This window comes from Muntiacus reevesi, chromosome 6 (genome assembly GCF_963930625.1).
Source record: "Muntiacus reevesi chromosome 6, mMunRee1.1, whole genome shotgun sequence".
Classification (NCBI taxonomy): Eukaryota; Metazoa; Chordata; class Mammalia; order Artiodactyla; family Cervidae; genus Muntiacus; species Muntiacus reevesi.
The window spans coordinates 84,558,391-84,578,015 of record NC_089254.1 but is presented as its reverse complement, the minus strand read 5'-3'; the positions used below and the strand labels follow the sequence as shown (position 1 = coordinate 84,578,015).

The window sequence follows — 19,625 nt, the reverse complement described above, 5'->3', positions numbered from 1 at the left end:
CCTGAGAAATCCATGGACAGACAGGCCTGGCAGGCTACAGTTCATGGTGTCACAAAGAGTCAGACATGACTTAGTGACTAAACAATAACAACATCAAGACTATCATAATAAGAGAGATAAGCCGAAACTCCTAATACAGAAAAGACAACTGGAAATGTATAGTTGATGAGCAGAATGAGTGGTTATTGGATGAAAGTTACAAAGAGAAGACATCAAGGGTGGGGAATTCTTGTTAAACTCCCTTAACAGGGTACTTGATGAAGGCAGGCCAGGGTGGTCAGATATCAAGGGTGGAAAGACTCTTAATAAGCAGACTTAGCAGGATTCTTGCTACAACTGAACTAGGCAGGCTACACACAGCGCCCAAGGACAAGGACTAGTCAAAAAGTGGGCTCTGAGGACCCTGACTAAAGTTTGGTCAAGGAGAGAGTCTTTGTTACCACTAAAATCAAATTTTTGAAAGAGGAAGAAAGGTATGAGAACAGAGTTCTGCGCAAAACAAAGGATAAGAATTTAAATATCATAGTGCGACTCACTAAAGGCTTTTAAGAAATCAGTCATGGGAAATAACTCCAGCTTAAAGATACTTAAAGAAAAGATGAGTATAAATTTGATATTGAAAATTAATCAGCATTTTACAGGTAGACATGAAAGCAGGAAGGAAGCCACTGCTAAGTCATGAACAAAGACAAGAAAGCTGGAAAAGAGAGATGAGCCTGTATGAGAATAAGTTCAGCAGTCCGGATGGAATGTAGGATTTACATAGAGAATTAATGGAAGATAGTTTATAAAAGTCTATTAAAGCTATACGTGGAGTATCATGAAATTCTAGCAAAAGCGCCTGAACTCAGTCTGACTTTTCAAATCAGAGTACTCCTACCTCCATGAAAATGTGGTACAGTCAGGGAAACTTGGAGCCATGTGGCAAATCTTCCTGGACATCACAATTACCTCAAGATTTGGGATGAAATACTAGGCTATTTAACCAGGAAGTATTTTTAATAGCATTAAAACAAATGTTGATAGTGAGACGGGCCTGGGACCTGGGACCCTTTGAAGCAGTGCTGCAAAACTTGCACCTAGGCATACCTCTCCTAGAGCAACGAACTACAAAGGAACCATGGGACTAAAAGTAACTGTGCACGTGCACAGCTGGGCAAATTCTGGACCAAAAGACACAAAGGCAGCAACACCAAAAAACTCAACTGCCATTTCTGCAGCGCCAATAACAAGAGAAAAGCGGGTGGCAAAAGCAGAGTACTGTGCAAGCCTGCCTGCTTCCAACACCGCAGAGGGGTGGGCAAACCACCCAAGCCACTCCTCTGCCCCACCCCAGGATGTACCCCTGCTCTGCCCTCACTTCATACACAGAATGGAACAGGAGGGTGTAGGGGGAGCTGTGAGCAAAGGAACAAGTTGCTGGTTTTCACTCCCTCCTGCAGCCAGCACAGGAGCCCCAATAAAGCCTTGCCTGAAATTCTTGTCTGGCCTCTAGTCAATTCCTATTACTTGGGGAAGGCCAAGAACTCTGGTTGGTATCAATAGTATGTGATTAAGAATGAAAAATTAATTTGCATATTAAAACTACAAGGCAAGATTGGAGGAGAATTGATTAAATTTTTGCCCCCAGGTTCTTCCAGTCTTCTCCCATCTACCATTTGGGCAGAAATTCTTGAGAACTCTGCTGCAACTCAAGGAAGTTTGAGCATAAGGACAGAATAATGAAATAGCATATATTATATAAATATTAGTGTGAAAAGTGAAAGTGAAAGCCGCTCAGTTGTGTCTGACTCTTTGTGACCCCATTGTCTAATAAAGTCCATGGAATTCTCCAGGCCATAATACTGGAGTGGGTAACCTTTCCCTTCTCCAGGGGATCTTCCCAACCCAGGGATCAAACCCAGGTCTCTTGCATTGCAGGTGGATTCTTTACCAGCTGAGGCACAAGGGAAGCCCTAGTGTATACAGAATCAGTAAAGAAGGGTAAGAATAAAGAAATGGAAGCTAGTTAAAAAAATATTTTTATAATTCAGGTATAATGCCATAAGGTAATAGCAATGGAGATGGGGGGAAAGGAACGATTCAAGAAGCACTATAAAGGAATTTAAAAATATGCACCATGTTTTTAAATAAAATTTTTATCACATTAATAAAAATAATGCTAATACTGTGTTGTTAAATCAAACTGACACTAAGTTCATGAAGAATGCCTGCCTAAGTCCACTGAGTTATTTGGTCCAATGCACCTTTTGTCACCCCTTTCTGCTTATCTTGCCACAACACCGGGCTAATGATTAAGAAGGTAATATTCATGAACTCTCACAGACATTGTTCTCACCAGACTCCAAGACTTACATGGCAAGAGGAGCCATAAGCAACTAATGAGTAACTCTTCATCCCTTCCAATTTCAACAAGATTTCACTTTCCCTCTGGGATACTTAAACATGGAAGCTAATTACAAGAGTTTATCAAAAGTCTGAACTCTTGGGTAGAGTTCTGGTGCCGTGCCTGAAGAAAGACAATATAAACTTTGAAGAGAGCAGAAGAAGGTAGTTAAAATCAAGAATATGTGAAAATTTTCATATAATGAAGTGGGAATCAATGATCACATAAAAAGTAAATTTGAAAGGGAACATAACTGAATTCTATAAAAGAATGAGAATGATACCGAGGTAACTGATTCTGGAACAAAACAGCACCTACTATGTACTAAGAAATTGTATTTGCCATAATGCATTCTATTTTGAGAACAAAACTGGTTATTATTATTCTGATATTTCAAATAAAGAAACTCGGGCTCAAAGAATTTGAGGATTATCCCATAATGAGTGAATGAAATAGTGCCAGGTGATATAAAAGAAATTATCACTCATACCCCAGTGGATGAAGATGAGAGGTATCAGAGTCTAAAACTAAAATTAAATATAAGTGAATAAAAATTCAAGGAGAACTCGAATTCATGACTACAGCTGTGCAGTGAATATTGAATATATATCATGAAGATTTTTGGAGCAGAAGGCTAACCCTTTGAGATCGAAGCATGGCAAATAATTGGGAAGCTTTATAACACCACTGCCCTGTCTCTCTCAGAAACAGAATTTTGAATGTGTAACAGAATCAAAGTTGTTAAAATGTGACAGATATTTATCAAATACAATGCTTAGGATATCTTAACTCTATCAACATTCCTATGATGTTACTACAAATAATCAAGCATCTGTGTTTTAAAAAGGTGTTTTTCTTTTATGCATAATTGCTTTTCTTTGTCCTAGAGATCCAGAACTATACTGTAATGTTATCCACAGGATGCCTGCCATGGGACTCTATTATAAATGAAGCCTTGGTACAGTGAGATCCTTTTGGTATTTCCAGTAATAAATCCCCTCAGATAGGGTCAAAAACACATCTACTTTATACTAAATTCTACATTCTCCACAGCAGTACTGTGAGGCTCTGGCCTTATATCTTAAATGTGAAAGCAAACCCTCAAAAAAATTTTGATTCAGATGGAAAACCTAAGAATTATCTTTAATATGACCATGTAATACGACAAAGAATTCTGAGCAGCCCTTGTCTAACAGCATTCTACTGTCTCATGAGATCTATGTGCCAAATAATAGCTGCCAACCAAGTCAAATCCAAAGCCAATTTCTAATTTATTATTTCATAGGGAGCTTTGAAATATGCTCATTTAAAAATCTACCACATAACAGCAAGTTCTGTGCCACTCTTCTGTAATGTCAGTACAATATTGCTAAGCACAAGAAAGAAGCATGAATGTTGACACTCAATTATGGATATTAAATTCAGTCTCCCATTTCAGATCTACGTCAGATGTCAGCATCTTCAAAAATTTATAAATGAGCAATTCTCCTCCTCTAGTCAATGTAATATGAACTATAGCTTGAGATATGTTAAACCACTCTTCTTTGGCTACACACCTATAAAATATTCTTTTGCACCCCAGAAGCTCTGGATCACAGAAATTTCCCAAATACTTCATCCATCACTATATTGTAGTTACCTCTCAAGTGTGATTTCAATATTCAGAGGCGAAATGGAGCATAGCAGATCATCACTTCTAACTAATTAATGATTTAAATTGCTATGCCTGATAAGCTTGAGCATTTTTCAAAATAAGAATTGGAGTGAGCTATTTTTAGGAGAAGCATAGTCTAAATTACAGCTATATATCTATACATGCATGACTTCACAAAATGGAAAAATATGAAAAGGTATGCTGGTGATAACAGGGATATTTAAGGTCATCTTTTTGTTGCTACTCCTGTTTATTTGAAGAAACTAAAAAAATAAGGTTTTATATTTAGCATTCTTTGACCACTTAAATTGTGTGCTGAAAGGTTAAAAGTTATATCAAAAGTTAAAGTTTTGTAATCAATTGTGTCTTAAACTCTAACCTTAGAGCTCAGCTGCTGAAAACATTTTACTTCTTCTCTGGAGACTTACTGTTCATGGGATTCACACTGCAAAATCATATTAGAGCTGAAGCATTTGTACAACTTTCTGTAATAAATGCCTTCAGACAATGGTCCCAGATCTAGAACAGATTTCCTAACAGAGAATTCTATAGTGGTTTATGGTACAGTGTAGGCCACGATTATCAAAGAAATGTGGTTCACTTTCAAGGGAAAAGTTAAACATTTTGGTCCCTAAATCAGAAGTCATCTGCTCAGTCATGATTACATGTAATAACCAGCAGGCTATGATACATTTTAAGAAATGTATGTGTCACACAGTGATGACGTATATTGCCAATTCATTATTCCTAACTCTTTTACTGCCATTTTATCATTCCTGACTAATTGCATGTTCTGACACTTTCTATGAAATGTGTGATACTGAATAATAATCATTGACTATTCATCTAGTAGTAGTAGGAAAAATGGCCAGGGGAAAATGTGTCCCAGATGATACATCAGCAAATGTTACTCAGACTTAAATAATTTCATATTAATTTGGATTTCAGCAGTAATTAAGGAATTTATGCCTTAAATTTTTTTCACTTTTATTGACATTTAATACTTTTCAGTGGCTAATTTTTTTAAAAGTTTCTTATTGACCTTTTAAACAGAGTTAGTTATCAGTATAATACACTTATAAGCTTTGGTTTTTTAAGGGAAATTTTCTAACAATAAAGAATGGCTTGGGATTTGTTTTATCATAGAAGTTTTGTTTATTGGCGGTTAGTTTCTGCTTCAAAACAATTCAATCTTATTTCCTAGATTAATTTTCCATTTGAGTGCAATATACATACAGGGACAGTCTTCATGTGGACAAACATCACAACCAAACTGTAACCTGCAAATGCCATACCAGCAACTCCTCATCTTCAATGATACATTTCAACAGAGTTGCAATTTCATCACAAAGCGACCACTTCAGTGGTTACACTTGAAACCTGAACAAAGTCTGGTTTTACCTGTGGCTGTTCACTGAAATTGCAAACACAATTCACTAAGCTTTTATATACATTCTAGGGCTTTAACTCAGTCATGCAAAGAACCCAAAGGCATCTGACCTGCTAAGTTGCCTAAAAATATGGGACTGTCTTTCTGAAAGTTTTTTCTCTGAAATAACTCAAGTATGGCTTTGGCTTTATTATAGATTTCACTTGGAGGCAGTGAAGAAAATAACAGGCTTCACAGGCTGTCCTTGTTAATCTAGCAATACCTGGTCTGAGGTTAAGGATGGAATGAACACTTAGGAAATACGTGTTAAATGAAAGAGCATTTGCATAGTTAAATAGTTTCAGTGACAAGGAAGTATCTGTAAATTAAAAATTCTGCAACATCTATATATTTTATCTTAAGACTATCATAAAAGTAAACAAGATGGAAACTTATGGCATCAAATCATTAATTTGCTCATAACTGGTTGACCTACTTAGCAAATGGGGCCTTCCTGGTAGCTCAGAGGTAAAGAATTTGCCTGCCAATGCAGGAGATGCAGGCTTGACCCCTGGGCCATGAAGATCCCCTAGAGAAGGACATGGCAACCCACTCCAGTACTCTTGGGTGGGAAATCTCATGGACAGAGGAACCTGGTGGGACAGTCCGTGGAGCTGCAAAGAGTCAGACATGACTGAGAGACTGAGCTGAACTGAAAATTTAAATGTGGCAAGTAAAGAAAAAAGGAGCCAAATCACTCTGTTTTATTAAAGATATAGCTATTCATGCCTGGGCACATTAAGTGCAAAGTGAAAATGATAGACAATGTCAGACTCTAGTATAAACAACTTGAAATGGGAATTAGAGCATGAAAGAGCTCTGAGCCTCAGTTTCCTCATCCGTAAAGTGAAAGTGGTGTTTCTGTAAGATTTCTCAGATATGCATGCATTGAAAACTCTTAAGGACAGGGTAAAGTTATTTCATACCCCTAAGTATCCAGAGCAACAGAGATAGCATAAAGAAGAAAATAAATAAATAAATAAACCTCTGAAAACCAAACAATAAAACCTCTCATTGATTTATTGTCACATCCCATGGTAATTAAGATTATATCTGTTATACATACTATACCCAAGATGTTTATACAATTTAGGATGAAATCATTTCATGTTATTTCCTTCCCAAGAGTCATAAACTTGCTTTTGTTTTTTCTGTTTATCTGAATACGAGCTAGAAAATCATCACACTAACTGGTTAGAGTCTTTCTCAACATTTAAGTAATGGAGACATATCCCCAAATTATCACATGCTAAATCACCTACAGAGAATCTTCCTGAAGTCTTACAAACTAGGAACAATATTTGAGCAGTAGTCCCCAGATGGAGCAGGAAATGAGCAGTGTTATTTCTGAACCAACAGGATTTTTTTTTTTTCCTTTCTAAAACATCTTTTCACTTGGGACTGACATATACAACTGCTATGTATAACAGATAACTAAAGAGAATCTACTCAACAGCACAGAGAACTCTACTCAATGTTCTGTGGTGAACTACATGGGAAGGAAGGAGATCTAAAAAAGAGTGGAGATATATATATATACGTACAGCTGATTCACTCTGCTGTGCAGCAAGAATCACACACAACACTGTAAAGTAAATATAGTCCAATAAAAATTAACTTTTAGAGAAGCATTCTTTCAGAATGATATCTTTACAATCAGAACAGGGTTGTGGGTGGTGCATTTGTAATTTGGGAAAACTGGAATAATACATCATCATACACACATCTTCCCTCTTCTGCTCACCCACAAGAGGATCATCACAATCACCCAGGAATTTCTGCAAAAACTCTGACAGGTAAGTGGAAGTTCACAGGTTAAAGCAATGTGGTGTGGTGCTGGGGAGTTTTTCTGAAGCGTGAGTACTTTTGCCCAATTTCAGTTAGCCCCACCCTCGTAGGAGTCACAGTCTCAAAGCAGAAGTGGAAGTAACGTAATGTATGTGTAAGTTCAAAGACTGCAATCATCTGAAAGTTAAAGTTGCCCAGTCATGTCTGACTCTTTGCGACCCCATGGACTATACAGTCCATGGAAATCTCCAGGCCATAATAGTGGAGTGGGTAGCCATTCCCTTCTCCAGGGGATCTTCCCAACCCAGGGATCGAATCCAGGTCTCCTGCATTGCAGGTGGATTCTTTACCAGCTGAGCCACAAGGGAAGCTAACGCATTCTAACTTACCTATCAGGTCCTCTCTCACTGTAAAACCAAGTAAGAATTTTCAGAAAGGGACTGGAGTCCCTATTTTGAGAAAACTACAATTTCACTTCTATTTTACCAATGTTTTAATATCATATTACATCTTCATTTACATGAAAAATTGGCATCTCTTAGGCAGAATGATGTTTTAAAATACACAGATGCTGCAAATAAAACATCTCATGGCTGTTCAACAGAAACATAAGGCCACTGAAATATATTAATTTTTCAGTACACATGTAAATGTGGCTAAACAAAAATTTGGCAGAAGAACAAATATTCTCACAAAGAAAATACAACACAGTAAAACATAAACACAATTAAGTGGGCCAAATTACACCCCATCAATAGATGAGAGAGGGGTGCCATTGACTCTGTCTGCATGGTAACTATACAGTCAATTTTCTGGATTATTAGACAAAATATGCACAAAAGCTTTTGGATGATTAACTGTGTATAATAGAATCCTATTAATTTAGCCAACATTCATTGAACACCTATCATATTTCATGCACTATAACCACTGGAACTACCAAGATGCAAAGAGGCACAGTCCACACACTTAGAAGCCTGACATCTTAAGTCTTTCCTTTACTGCATAGCTTTAGATGCATTATAGATCAGCTTACATTTCTTGAATACTAACCAAAGTCTGATACAACATGATTCATCAGAGTTCAGCAATGCTCTTGCCTTACATGAGCATGTAAAGATGAAATTCACTTTACAGTCTATGGCATTTCAACAATATATAGACATTAAAAAAATTTTCATTTTAAAATGTCTTGTTCATTCATTTTTTCACTCAAGAAATATTTATCAAGGGCTTATTCTGTACAACATTCTGTGAGTAACTGGAGGCACAGCAATGAAATATCAGCATACTCCTTGTTTTTCAGAACTGTAATTGTATATTATTCTTTTCACAATAACAAAGCTCCTAGAGCCCTCCATCTGGACAGATTATTTCTTTGTTTTCCTGCTGTTAGAGTCTGCCCTTCTCCTGAGAAAATCTAAGCTTCACTCATCTCCAATCAACTTATTTGGCTCAATCTTTACTTCCTTGTCTACCCAACAAGGAAGTAAATATTTTTATCTGGTTAATATTATCAGATCTGATTATTATTATGACACACTAATATATGCTAATGAATCAATAAAATATCTGCCCCCTTCTGAGTGACAGTTGTGCATTTGTGCAGTGTCCTTTTAGAGACCATGTGTTTAAACTTAAGTGAGTTTAATGGTCGGTATTTCAAACTCTGAGACAAACAGCTTGAGGAAATGATGGGATTGAATTTGTAAGCAGTTACCTGTATGCCTATGCAGGGATGATACTGCAGTCCCCTGGTGTCAAATGTTGTGAAAGCATTTTGGTATTTAACTGTATTGTCCATCTCATGGTGAGGTGCTCCCAATATGACACCCATACCTTCCGTTTTGGAGACTTAGGCATGGGCCTTTGATTGATGAATGTCATCATTTCATTAAAGGAGTTGTTTTTTTTTTTTTTTTCCATCCTTCATCCTGCTGTGTCCTCCTAATCATGTACTAAAATGAGCAGAGGACATCCATCCTCAAGTATCAGTTTTAACAGCCTCTATTTCAAATGCACTTCATCAATCTAGTCTGCTGTCAGGGTAAACCAATAATCAGGAATACTTTCTATTATATGCGACAAATTTCAGTGTTCTAAATGCAGTTAATTTAAGACCACTCTCTAAGGAATAGAGAAGCTAAAGGCAAAGGAGAAAAGGAAAGATATACCTATTTGAATGCAGAGTTCCAAAGAATACCAAGGAGAGATAAGAAAGCCTCCCTCACTGATCAATGCAAAGAAATAGACAAAAACAATAGAATGAGAAGAACTAGAGATCTCTTCAAGAAAATTAGAGATACCAAGGGAATATTTCATGCAAAGATGTGCACAAGAAAGGACAGAAATGGTATGGATCCAACAGAAGCAGAAGATATTAAGAAGAGGTGGCAAGAATACACAGAAGAACTATATAAAAAAGATCTTCATGACTCAAATAACCATGAAGGCGTGATCACTCACCTAGAGCCAACATCCTGGAATTCGAAGGCAAGTGGGCTTAGGAAGCATCACTATGAACAAAGCTAGTGGAGGTGATGGAATTCCATTTGAGCTCTTTCAAATCCTAAAAGATGATGCTATGAAAGTGCTGCACTCAATATGCCAGCAAATTTGAAAAACAGCAGTGGCCACAGGACTGGAAAAGGTGTTTCATTCCAATCCCAAAGAAAGACAATGCCAAAGAATGTTCAAACTACCACACAATTGTACTCATCTCACATGCTAGCAAAGTAATGCTTAAAATTCCCCAAGTTAGGCTTCAGCAGTTCGTGAACTTCCAGATGTTCAAGCTGGATTTAGAAAAGGCAGAGGAACCAGAGATCAAATTGCAAACATCTGTTGGATCATCGACAAAGCAATAGAGTTCCAGAAAAACATCTACTTCTGCATTATTTAACTATGCCATAGCCTTTGACTGTATGGATCACAAACAAACTGTGGAAAATTTTTAAAGAGATGGGAATGCCAGACCACCTTACCTCCCTGCTGAAAAATCTGTATGCAGGTCAAGAAGCAACAGTTAGAGCTGGACAAGGAACAACAGACTGGTTCCAAATGGGGAAAGGAGTACGTCAAGGCTGTATGTTGTCACCCTGCTTATTTAACTTATATGCAGAATACATCATGTGAAATGCTGGGCTGGATGAAGCACAAGCTGGAATCAAGACTGCCAGGAGAAATATCAATAACCTCAGATATACAGTTGACACCACCCTTATGGCAGAAAGTGAAGAACTAAAGAACCTCATGATGAAAGTGAAAGAGGAGAGTGAAAAAGTTGGCTTAAAGCTCAACATTCAGAAAACTAAGATCATGGCATCCAGTTCCATCACTTCATGACAAATAGATTGAGAAACAATGGAAACCGTGAGAGACTTTATTTCGGGGGGCTCCAAAATCACTGCAGATGGTGACTGCAGCCATGAAATTAAAGACGCTTGCTCCTTGGAAAAAAAGCTACAACCAACCTGTACAGCATATTAAAAAGCAGAGTCATTACTTTGCTGACAAAGGTCCATCTAGTCAAAGCTATGGTTTTTCCAGTAGTCATGTATAGATGTGAGAGTTGGACTGTAAAGAAAGCTGAGCATCGAAAATTGATGCTTTTGAACTGTGGTGTTTGGAGAAGACTCTTGAGAGTCCCTTGTTCTGCAAGGAGATCCAACCAGTCCATCCTAAAGGAAATCAGTCCTGAATATTCATTGGAGGGACTGATGCTGAAGCTGAAATTTAAATACTTTGACCGCCTGATGAAAAGAACTGTGTCATTGGAAAAGACCCTGATTCTGGGAAAGATTGAAGGCAGAAGGAGAAGGGGATGACAGAGGATGAGATAGTTGGATGGCTTCACTGACTCGATGGACATGAGTTTGAGCAAGCCCTGGGAGATGGTGATGGGAAAGGAAGCCTGGCATGCTGCAGTCCATGTGGTCGCAAAGAGTTGAACACGACTGAGGGACTGAACTGAACTGAACTGAACTAAGGAATAATTAACATTTATGCCCGAGGAACTGTGCTACTTCTGTTTTCCAACTCATGTGGTTCCCTCTATAGTTTCATGAGGTGGATTATATATCTCCACTTCACAATGAAGAAACTGAGACTAAAATCTTCGGTTTTGGTTACATAACTAGTGAGTATAACATTTTAGACGAGAACAAGCAGAACAGATATCAATAGTGTCAGAAACAGAGCCTGACCATAACTGCATCTGCCACTACCTACCACTGTGATTGAAAGTCTACTTTCAGAAAATCATTATTTGGAGTTCTTAAGTTATTTTACTTGATTTGATTTTTTTGCTGTTGTTTCATTTTAGAAACTTATTAAATATATGTGTTCCCCTAAGAGGAATAATGTCTAAAGATTTTCACCTAAAATATTATTGAACATTTAGACATTTTATAGGTAGACACTGTCTTTATGAGTGTTACACCTTATATCTAATTTCAGTAAATCTAAGACACCATTAATTGGAAAATGCACCAATTTTCTATGTACTACTGAAAAAATGCCAGTTAATCATGACAGTGATAATGATTTTTTATCATATCAACTTAAAGTTACATCGTGATTTCAGAGATGTTAAAATGTGAAAAATTCACTTTTTATGTTTGACAAAATAATGTAGAACCTCTGAACATGAAGAAAGTAAACTAAGATGGAATTCAAACTAACATCACCTGCTTCATTCATTTTAAAAAAGATTACTGAAATTACTAGTTAATTCGTTAAAAGGGTTTGAGACACCATATTTAAATAGTTCTTTGTTATTGCAGAATTAGAATATGCAGAATCATTATATTCAGAGGAATACAGTTGCTACAGTTATGAGTTTAATTAAGAAAATACTGATTTAATAACTATTACTTAATATTACTTTATTTTCTACAATGTAAAGGCAAAACTGGAAGAGGCACAATGTTCTTTGATTCTTAGAATGTCCAACTGAGGCCAAGATCAGGAACTGTTTAAACAGGTAAATACACCATAACTGTGTCCTATTATCATTTGTAGAGTGCTTCTAAGAACACTTCTACATTCAGCTCAATACAACCATCATTGCCAATCCTGTTTCAAGAATATCCAATCATCACTTCTTGTATAACCTGAAGCATCCTCTGTTTATCCTCTCCTATTATTGTACCCTTTACTTTATCAACCACCTGAGCAAAATTTCAAATGACTGCTTTTTATTTCTTGTCTTTAAATATTATCCATTTATAATTAGCTATTAAGTAAACATCAGAATAGACAGCAATAGAAATATCATAAACCTCAGAGTTGGAGTTGAACTTGGATTACCTTTTCAGACTTGATTTCTTTAGCTGCAAAACGTAAGAATTAAAATAACGTAAGTATCTGGTATTTAATGGGTACCAGTATACATTAGCCTCCCACAGACACATGCTTTGTAAACAGTCAAGTGTGTTGATTTCTTTAAGGATGCCCTACGTTGTGACATTTGGAACTCTAGCAGTGGGTGAGAGAAGACACAGCAGTGGTGGCTGAGGTTGAAAAGAAAATAAATATCCTAAAATTCTGGGGGACACCTAAGTAAGTAATAAGGGTAGTAGCTCAGCTGTGTCCAACTTTTTGCGACCCTGTGAAGTGTAGCCCCGCAAGCTCCTCTGTCCATGGAATTCTCCAGGCAATAATACTGGAGTGGACTGCCACTTCCTTCCCAGGGGACACTTCGGGGGACATCTAAGATATATTTAGTAACAAACACAATTTAATAATTTAATCATAAGTATTTTATATTTCTCAAATGGGCATAAAGCTACTTATTAACATACACATGTTTCAAAATACTCTTAATTAATACTTACACTTTGTAACAATTTGTTCATCTTTCCCTCCCACTTTTCTCACTTTTACTTCCTAACTCAGCTTCAGAGTCCCTATTCTTGTATAGTTGTGGCTTTGTTAACTAGCGCTTAGAAGAAGCCTTTCTAATTCCTTTGGCCCTTCACCTCAATCTTTGGATGAAAATCAAAGATGCAGAAAAGAGACTCCAATGGCTGTTTCATTCTCATCTCTGTAATGGGAAAAACCAAAATATGCTTCTCTTAAAACTGTCACTCACCTAAGTTTTCCTATTCCGATTTAAAACAGCTAACTTTGATTCAATGTTTTGCGAAATTCTAGACAAGTGTCAGTGCCTGTGTAAAATTAACTGAGACGAACAAAAATTCTTGTTTGTTATTTCTGGTCCCCGAATTAATTTTTCTAAAGTTTCCACTTTGATTCTTCTATAGTAACCAGGATCCTAGGTACAAGTTAGTAGCTTTTTGGTGACAATCCTCAAGCAGTAGTTTGATAAGGATCTCTCTCCCCCTCCACCATACTGGAAACGTATCTGCAAATATTTAATCTCAATTTCACACTGAATTTTTATTGTGACTTCTTATGTTGGTTTTGGACAACTTTTAATTTGATAAATAAATAGCCACACTTTATTTTTCCATATTTTAACTGCTATTTTGTGCATCTTCCTAGTTTGTACTAAGAAGGTAGAAAAAAAATCAGTACTGATCAGTGAAAATACATAGTTATAAAAAACTGAAAAGAAGCAACACCTGTACTTTCTGTTTTATCTTTACTGTTTCAAGACAGGCAGAACTTTAATAATTAGTTTTAGGAAACCATTTTAACAAGTCAACAAAATATTGGAACGCCTCAAATTCACTTTTCTGATGCATAATGACTAGTAACATCCCTACAGCTGTTTTTGTGTGATTAATTTCTCAGCACAACATATTTACTTTTAGAAAAAGTTTTCTTTATATTAGTTCTTTATAGGATTCTCCCATAACAAGGTTTTATTATACATTCACCTTAGATAGGGCTTCCCTGGTGGCTCAGAGGTTAAAGCGTCTGCCTGTAATGCAGGAGACCTGGGTTTGATCCCTGGGTTGGGAAGATCCCCTGGAGAAGGAAATGGCAACCCACTCCAGTATTCTTGCCTGGAGAATCCCATGGAGGGATGATCCTGGTGGGCTACAGTCCACAGGGTCGCAAAGAGTCAGACACAACTGAGCGACTTCATTCACTTTCACCTTAGCTAATGCTTCCTGCTCTACTTTCTTCATATTTATATTCTCAGAAGGGGTGCTACTATTTTCTAAAATACACACTAGTTATCAGCTGGCAGTCAAGTTAGTTACAAAACTGAAGCTATAATATTTGAAGTAACTTGGCAATTAAAACCAAATTACATTGACAGGTCTTATTATGTAAATTATTCAATATAAATCCTCTGGCTCAATTAATTGCTGTATAACAGAACTTTTAACTTTAAGAATTCCTATACTAAGAAGCCAATGATATCTTGTTTCAAATGAATATTTTTCTTTTAAGCAAGTAATCAGACATTTCCTATGGTTAGATTTACAATGGCACAACTCCTAGGTAAGCCCTTACCTTTCCAATCTTCTAATCTTAGCAAAGAGCCCTCAAAATGAGCAGGGCAGACAGATTGGTGAGGACTCCAGCTCTACACCCCTGGTTCCTGAGTCCTACCTAAAACTCCACAGCAGGGAAAGGCAATCTTAAGGAAGTATTTTCAAAGCAAAATAAAACACTTTAGAAGCACTGACTTGACCATCACCTATTTTACAAATGAGGAAAGTGAAGACCCCTTCTTGTCCACAGTGACTTCTGTTCTATTAATTCCCTTTAGCTGAGGAAAAACATTTTTTGAAACCAGATCTTTTCATACACAATGTTTATTTCCTCAGATGAAAAAAAATGTTTCCCACCTTTCACACTTGGGAACTTACACACCTTGGAAAATTTTAAGGACTTTTGACTCAGTTTAAAATTTAAAATATTTTACTAATTATGAAAAATACCACTTCTAACCAATAGGAGAAAGAATTCCTAATGTATGTCAGGTATTTTGTTAGACCCTGAGGATCTAGAAATGAAAATATATGGCTCTCTGACATGACAGATCCTGCAGTCTAGTGAAAGAGGCAAAGTGACAAATAACTATAATTCACTATACTGATATCATAATAAAGGTGCATGTAATGTGACAAAAAGCACAGAAGATGGGAGTAATATCTGCCTAACAATGTAGAGTAACTTTTACATCTAAACACTCTTTCTTCTAAACTTGCTTGCCTTTTAAATAAATACCATATAAATCCTAGTATTCTAAAATTGATGTTTTCAGAACTATGATAAATGGCATTTCATCAAAAACACACTGAATCCATAATATATAACACATTGATCTCTAGTATTCTCTTACCTAATAAATCCATCATTACATTAGAGAAGGTAAGAGCAGCTTTAAAAAAAATTTTTTAATAAATTTGTGATGTTGATCACTTTTCAAATATTTTGTTCTCAAGTGGTCACATATCAATAGTATTTATTGGGTCATAAATTTAAATCAGTTCTTAAATCATGTGACTCAACTTTGTGTAAACTTTCTAGACTTTTGAACTATATCCATTCCAGAGTGGAAAAGCTTCACTCTAAACTATGTAGAGCATTGAACCTAAAATGCAATTTGAACAGGCTTTTATGACATTGTTTCTATTAAAAGTGTGATTATGCAGCTCTCAGGTAAGCTCCTTCAAAGAGGAGGGATAGGAAAAATACTTAAGGCTTTCTGCTGAGGTTCCCAAAGGTCTTCACAGTAGTGTAAAGGCAAACTGGAAATAGAACAGGATTCAAAAATTTGGAAACAGTTTAAATACATGCATGGCTAAAGGTGGTTTCTTTGCTAACAAAAGGATATTAAATTCTCTCTGGAGAAAGAAATATCATATAGTCCTTCTATAACTCTATAACTTTTCTCTATAACTTTTCGTACGGATCTGTGGTATTCACTAAATGACCAAAACAGCAAGACCAAAATCCATATGACAGAAAAATATCCACAGGTAGACCATTTATACATTATAGCAATCAAACAGGGACTTTAAAGTAACAATCATTAATGTATCCAAGAAAACAAATAAGATAAAAAAAATTTACTAGGAAAATGAAACCCATTAAAAATAGTTAAGTGGAAATTCTATAAAAATAAACTTACAATAAGTTAAATTATGAATTTAATAGATAAGCTTACAGGATGATAAGATACTGCAGAAAAGAAGATTATTAACTAGAAAACAGAGGAACAGAAAAATAAAGTTAGAAAAAGAATTGAAAATATATAAAAGAGAAGGAAAGTCATATGGGAATACTAAAATTATCTAACATGCCTGAAATTGGAGTACAAGAATCAATGGAATGAAAGAATATTTGCACATATATTGGACAGAGAATATTCCAAAATGGATAAAATCTAGCTGGAAACATCAAGCATAAAATATATCAAAAAGCTCTGAGATCAAAGAGGATAGGCACCAGAGCTGTATAGTCACTGAAAAGGGAAAGGAAAAAAACAACTTAAAAGAAGATAGAGGGCAGAAAAGGACACCTTACCTTCAAAGGAGTGACAGACAATAAGACTGACAGCTTACTGAGCAGACATGCTGCAAGTCAGAAGACAATGAAATGACAGTTTAAAGTACTGAAAAAAATAAATGCCAACCTAGACGCCTTCCATCAGTGAATACATCCTTAGAAAGGTGGTGAGATGAAGAAATTCTCTGATAAATAACATATGAGAAAAGTCATTTCAAGGGCAACTGCACTAAAATATATAACAAAATTGTTCTTTAGGAAGCAGAACTTCACAAAGCAGAAGCATAGTAAAGCAAAGGATGGGTAGGTTTTGAAAGTATTGACCTGAGGGTAAATCCCAATGAATATTGACTGTTCTAAATAATAATATCTAGTGGAGTTTGAAATGTGTGTGTATGTGTGTGTGTATACACATATATGTACTTGTATGCATATATGTATACAAACACACATATATGTATCTGTACTTGTTTATATATATCATTAATATATATAACAACAGAAAAGTTTAGGAGGTAGGCAAATGAACTTAAAATGTGTAAAGTCCAGGAATTGATAAAAATATTAATAAAAAGTAGGCTGTTGAAACCTCTGGTACAGCAATCCCCAACATTTTTGCCACCAGGGACCAGTTTTCTGAAGACAATTTTTCCATGAACTGGAGAGAAGGGAATGATTTTAGGATGATTCAAGCATATTACATTCATCATGTACTTTATTTCTGTTATTATTGTATCAGCTCCACTTGAGATCACCAGGTATCAGATCCCAAAGGCTGGGGATCCCTGCTCTATGGATATCACTTAAATAATAAATACATGTATACAATTAAAAAGCTAAGAGAATACAGAAAATACTTTAAAATTACACAATTATTCTAAAAGAAAATAAGAGTGGAGGGGGAAAATAAACAAAAACAAAAAAACTGAAAATATAAAGATAATAAATTTAAACTCCACATGTATCATTACCTATATTTATTATATGAAATTTAAATGGATTAACTACTCCAAATTTTTTAAAAATTGTCAGACTGAATACAAAAAAATCAAATGATACTCTGCTTACAATGGATATGCCTTAAATATTAAAGACAGGAAGTTTGAAAGAAAAGGGATGAAGAAACATGCCATGAAAAACTATACATAGAGAGAAATATCTTGTAATAATTGTATTCGGGTTCTCCAGAGAAACAACCAACAGGAGATGATATAGAGATATACAGAAATAGAGCTTCGTCATAGCTCAGTGGGTAAAGAATCTGCCTGCAATGCAGAAGACTTGGGTTCAATCGCTGGGTCAGGAAGATCCCCCGGAGAAGGAAATGGCAACTTACTCCACCATTCTTGCTTGGAGAATCCCAAGAACAGAGGAGCCTGGCAGGCTACAGTTCATGGGGTCACAAGAGTCAGACACAACTTAGTGACTAAACCACCACCACCACAGAAATAGAAAGAGACTTGGTTCATGCAATTACTGAGGATAATAAATCCCTACACCTGCAAGGCGACTAGGCAGAAGGAGTTCTCTATTACTCTGGGAAGAGTCAGACTTTCCGTTCCATTGAGACCTTTAGCCAATCGGCTGAGATTCACCCACACTGAGGAGAGCAATCTGCTTTACTCAGTCTACCAATTCAAATGTTAATCTCATCCAAAGACATTCTCACAGACACACCCAGATTATTGGACCAAATAACTGGGTACCCATCGCCTAGTTAGGTTAATATGTAAAATTAATTATCACAACAACAAAAAAAAGGTAAATTTAATTGAAATATATAGCAATCTTAAATTTATATGGACTTAACACTACAGCACCAAAAGAGATGAAGAAAAGTCTTACAGAATTGAAAAGAAAAATAGACAAATTTCAAAAATACTGAAAAACATTAACATAAATTCTTCTTGCAATTAATAGAGAAGAAAATCAAACAACCAACACAAAAACATAATTGACAAAAAACATAACTAACAGATGTGGAACACTGTCCCTAACAATAAAACAGTACACTCTATTTCTACCTACTAGAAATATTTTATATAAAAGGCCATCTATGGGTCACAAAACCAGTCTCTACAGATTTATAATGATGAAACTAACACACAAGTCAGTCCCCTACATATGAACAAATTCCGTTCTAAGAGCACATTCATAGGTCCAATGTGTCTGTAAGTCCAACAAAGTTAGGCTAGGCACCCGACTAACACAATTGGCTATATAGTACGATACTGTAATAGGTTTTATAGTATTTTTCACATCAAAAAACATAAAAAGCAAACACACAAAATAAAGAAAACATTTTTAGTCTTACAGTATAGCACCTTGAAAAGCACAGTAGTACAGTACAACTGCGGGCATACGGACGCTGCATCGAGTGAACAGGCAAGGAGAGTTACTGACTGCAGGAGGGAGAAAAGAAAGAAAGGAAGGGGAAGCTGCCCGGTCGGGTCTGACTCTTTGCGACCCCACGGACTGTAGCCCACCAGGCTCCTCTGTCCATGGGATTTTCCAGGCAAGAATACTGGAGTGGGTTGCCATTTCCTTCTCCAGGAGATCTTCCCAACCCAGGTCTCCTGCATTGTAGGCAGATGCTTTACTGTCTGAGCCACCAGAGAAGTCCAGAGGGAAGGAGAGAAGGTGGGAAATGGTAGAACTGAAGAATCATCAGCAATAGGAGAAGGAGGCCAATCTGCAATTTCACTCATGCCTGACACTGATGGCACAGGTTCTGGTTACTTGCTGGATTCAATTCTATCTACCCTTTGGAAAAGCGATCCAGAGATGTCTGGATAGTAGCTCTTTGTTGTTGTTGTTGTTGCTGTTGTTGTTGTTTTTCTTCTCATCATGGATGATATGGTAGCACTGGATTGCCTTCTGAAGTGTTGTTGCAACCTTTGTGTACCATTCTGCGTTCAGGTCCTGTTCCTCAA

At 36.4% G+C, this 19,625-nt stretch overlaps 1 pseudogene; it reads left to right on the top strand.

The window, feature by feature from the left end:
* Positions 1 to 1,120: 1,120 nt before the first annotated feature.
* LOC136170332 (developmentally-regulated GTP-binding protein 1 pseudogene) overlaps positions 1,121 to 19,625 on the top strand; it is a 43,371-nt pseudogene continuing 24,866 nt past the window's right edge.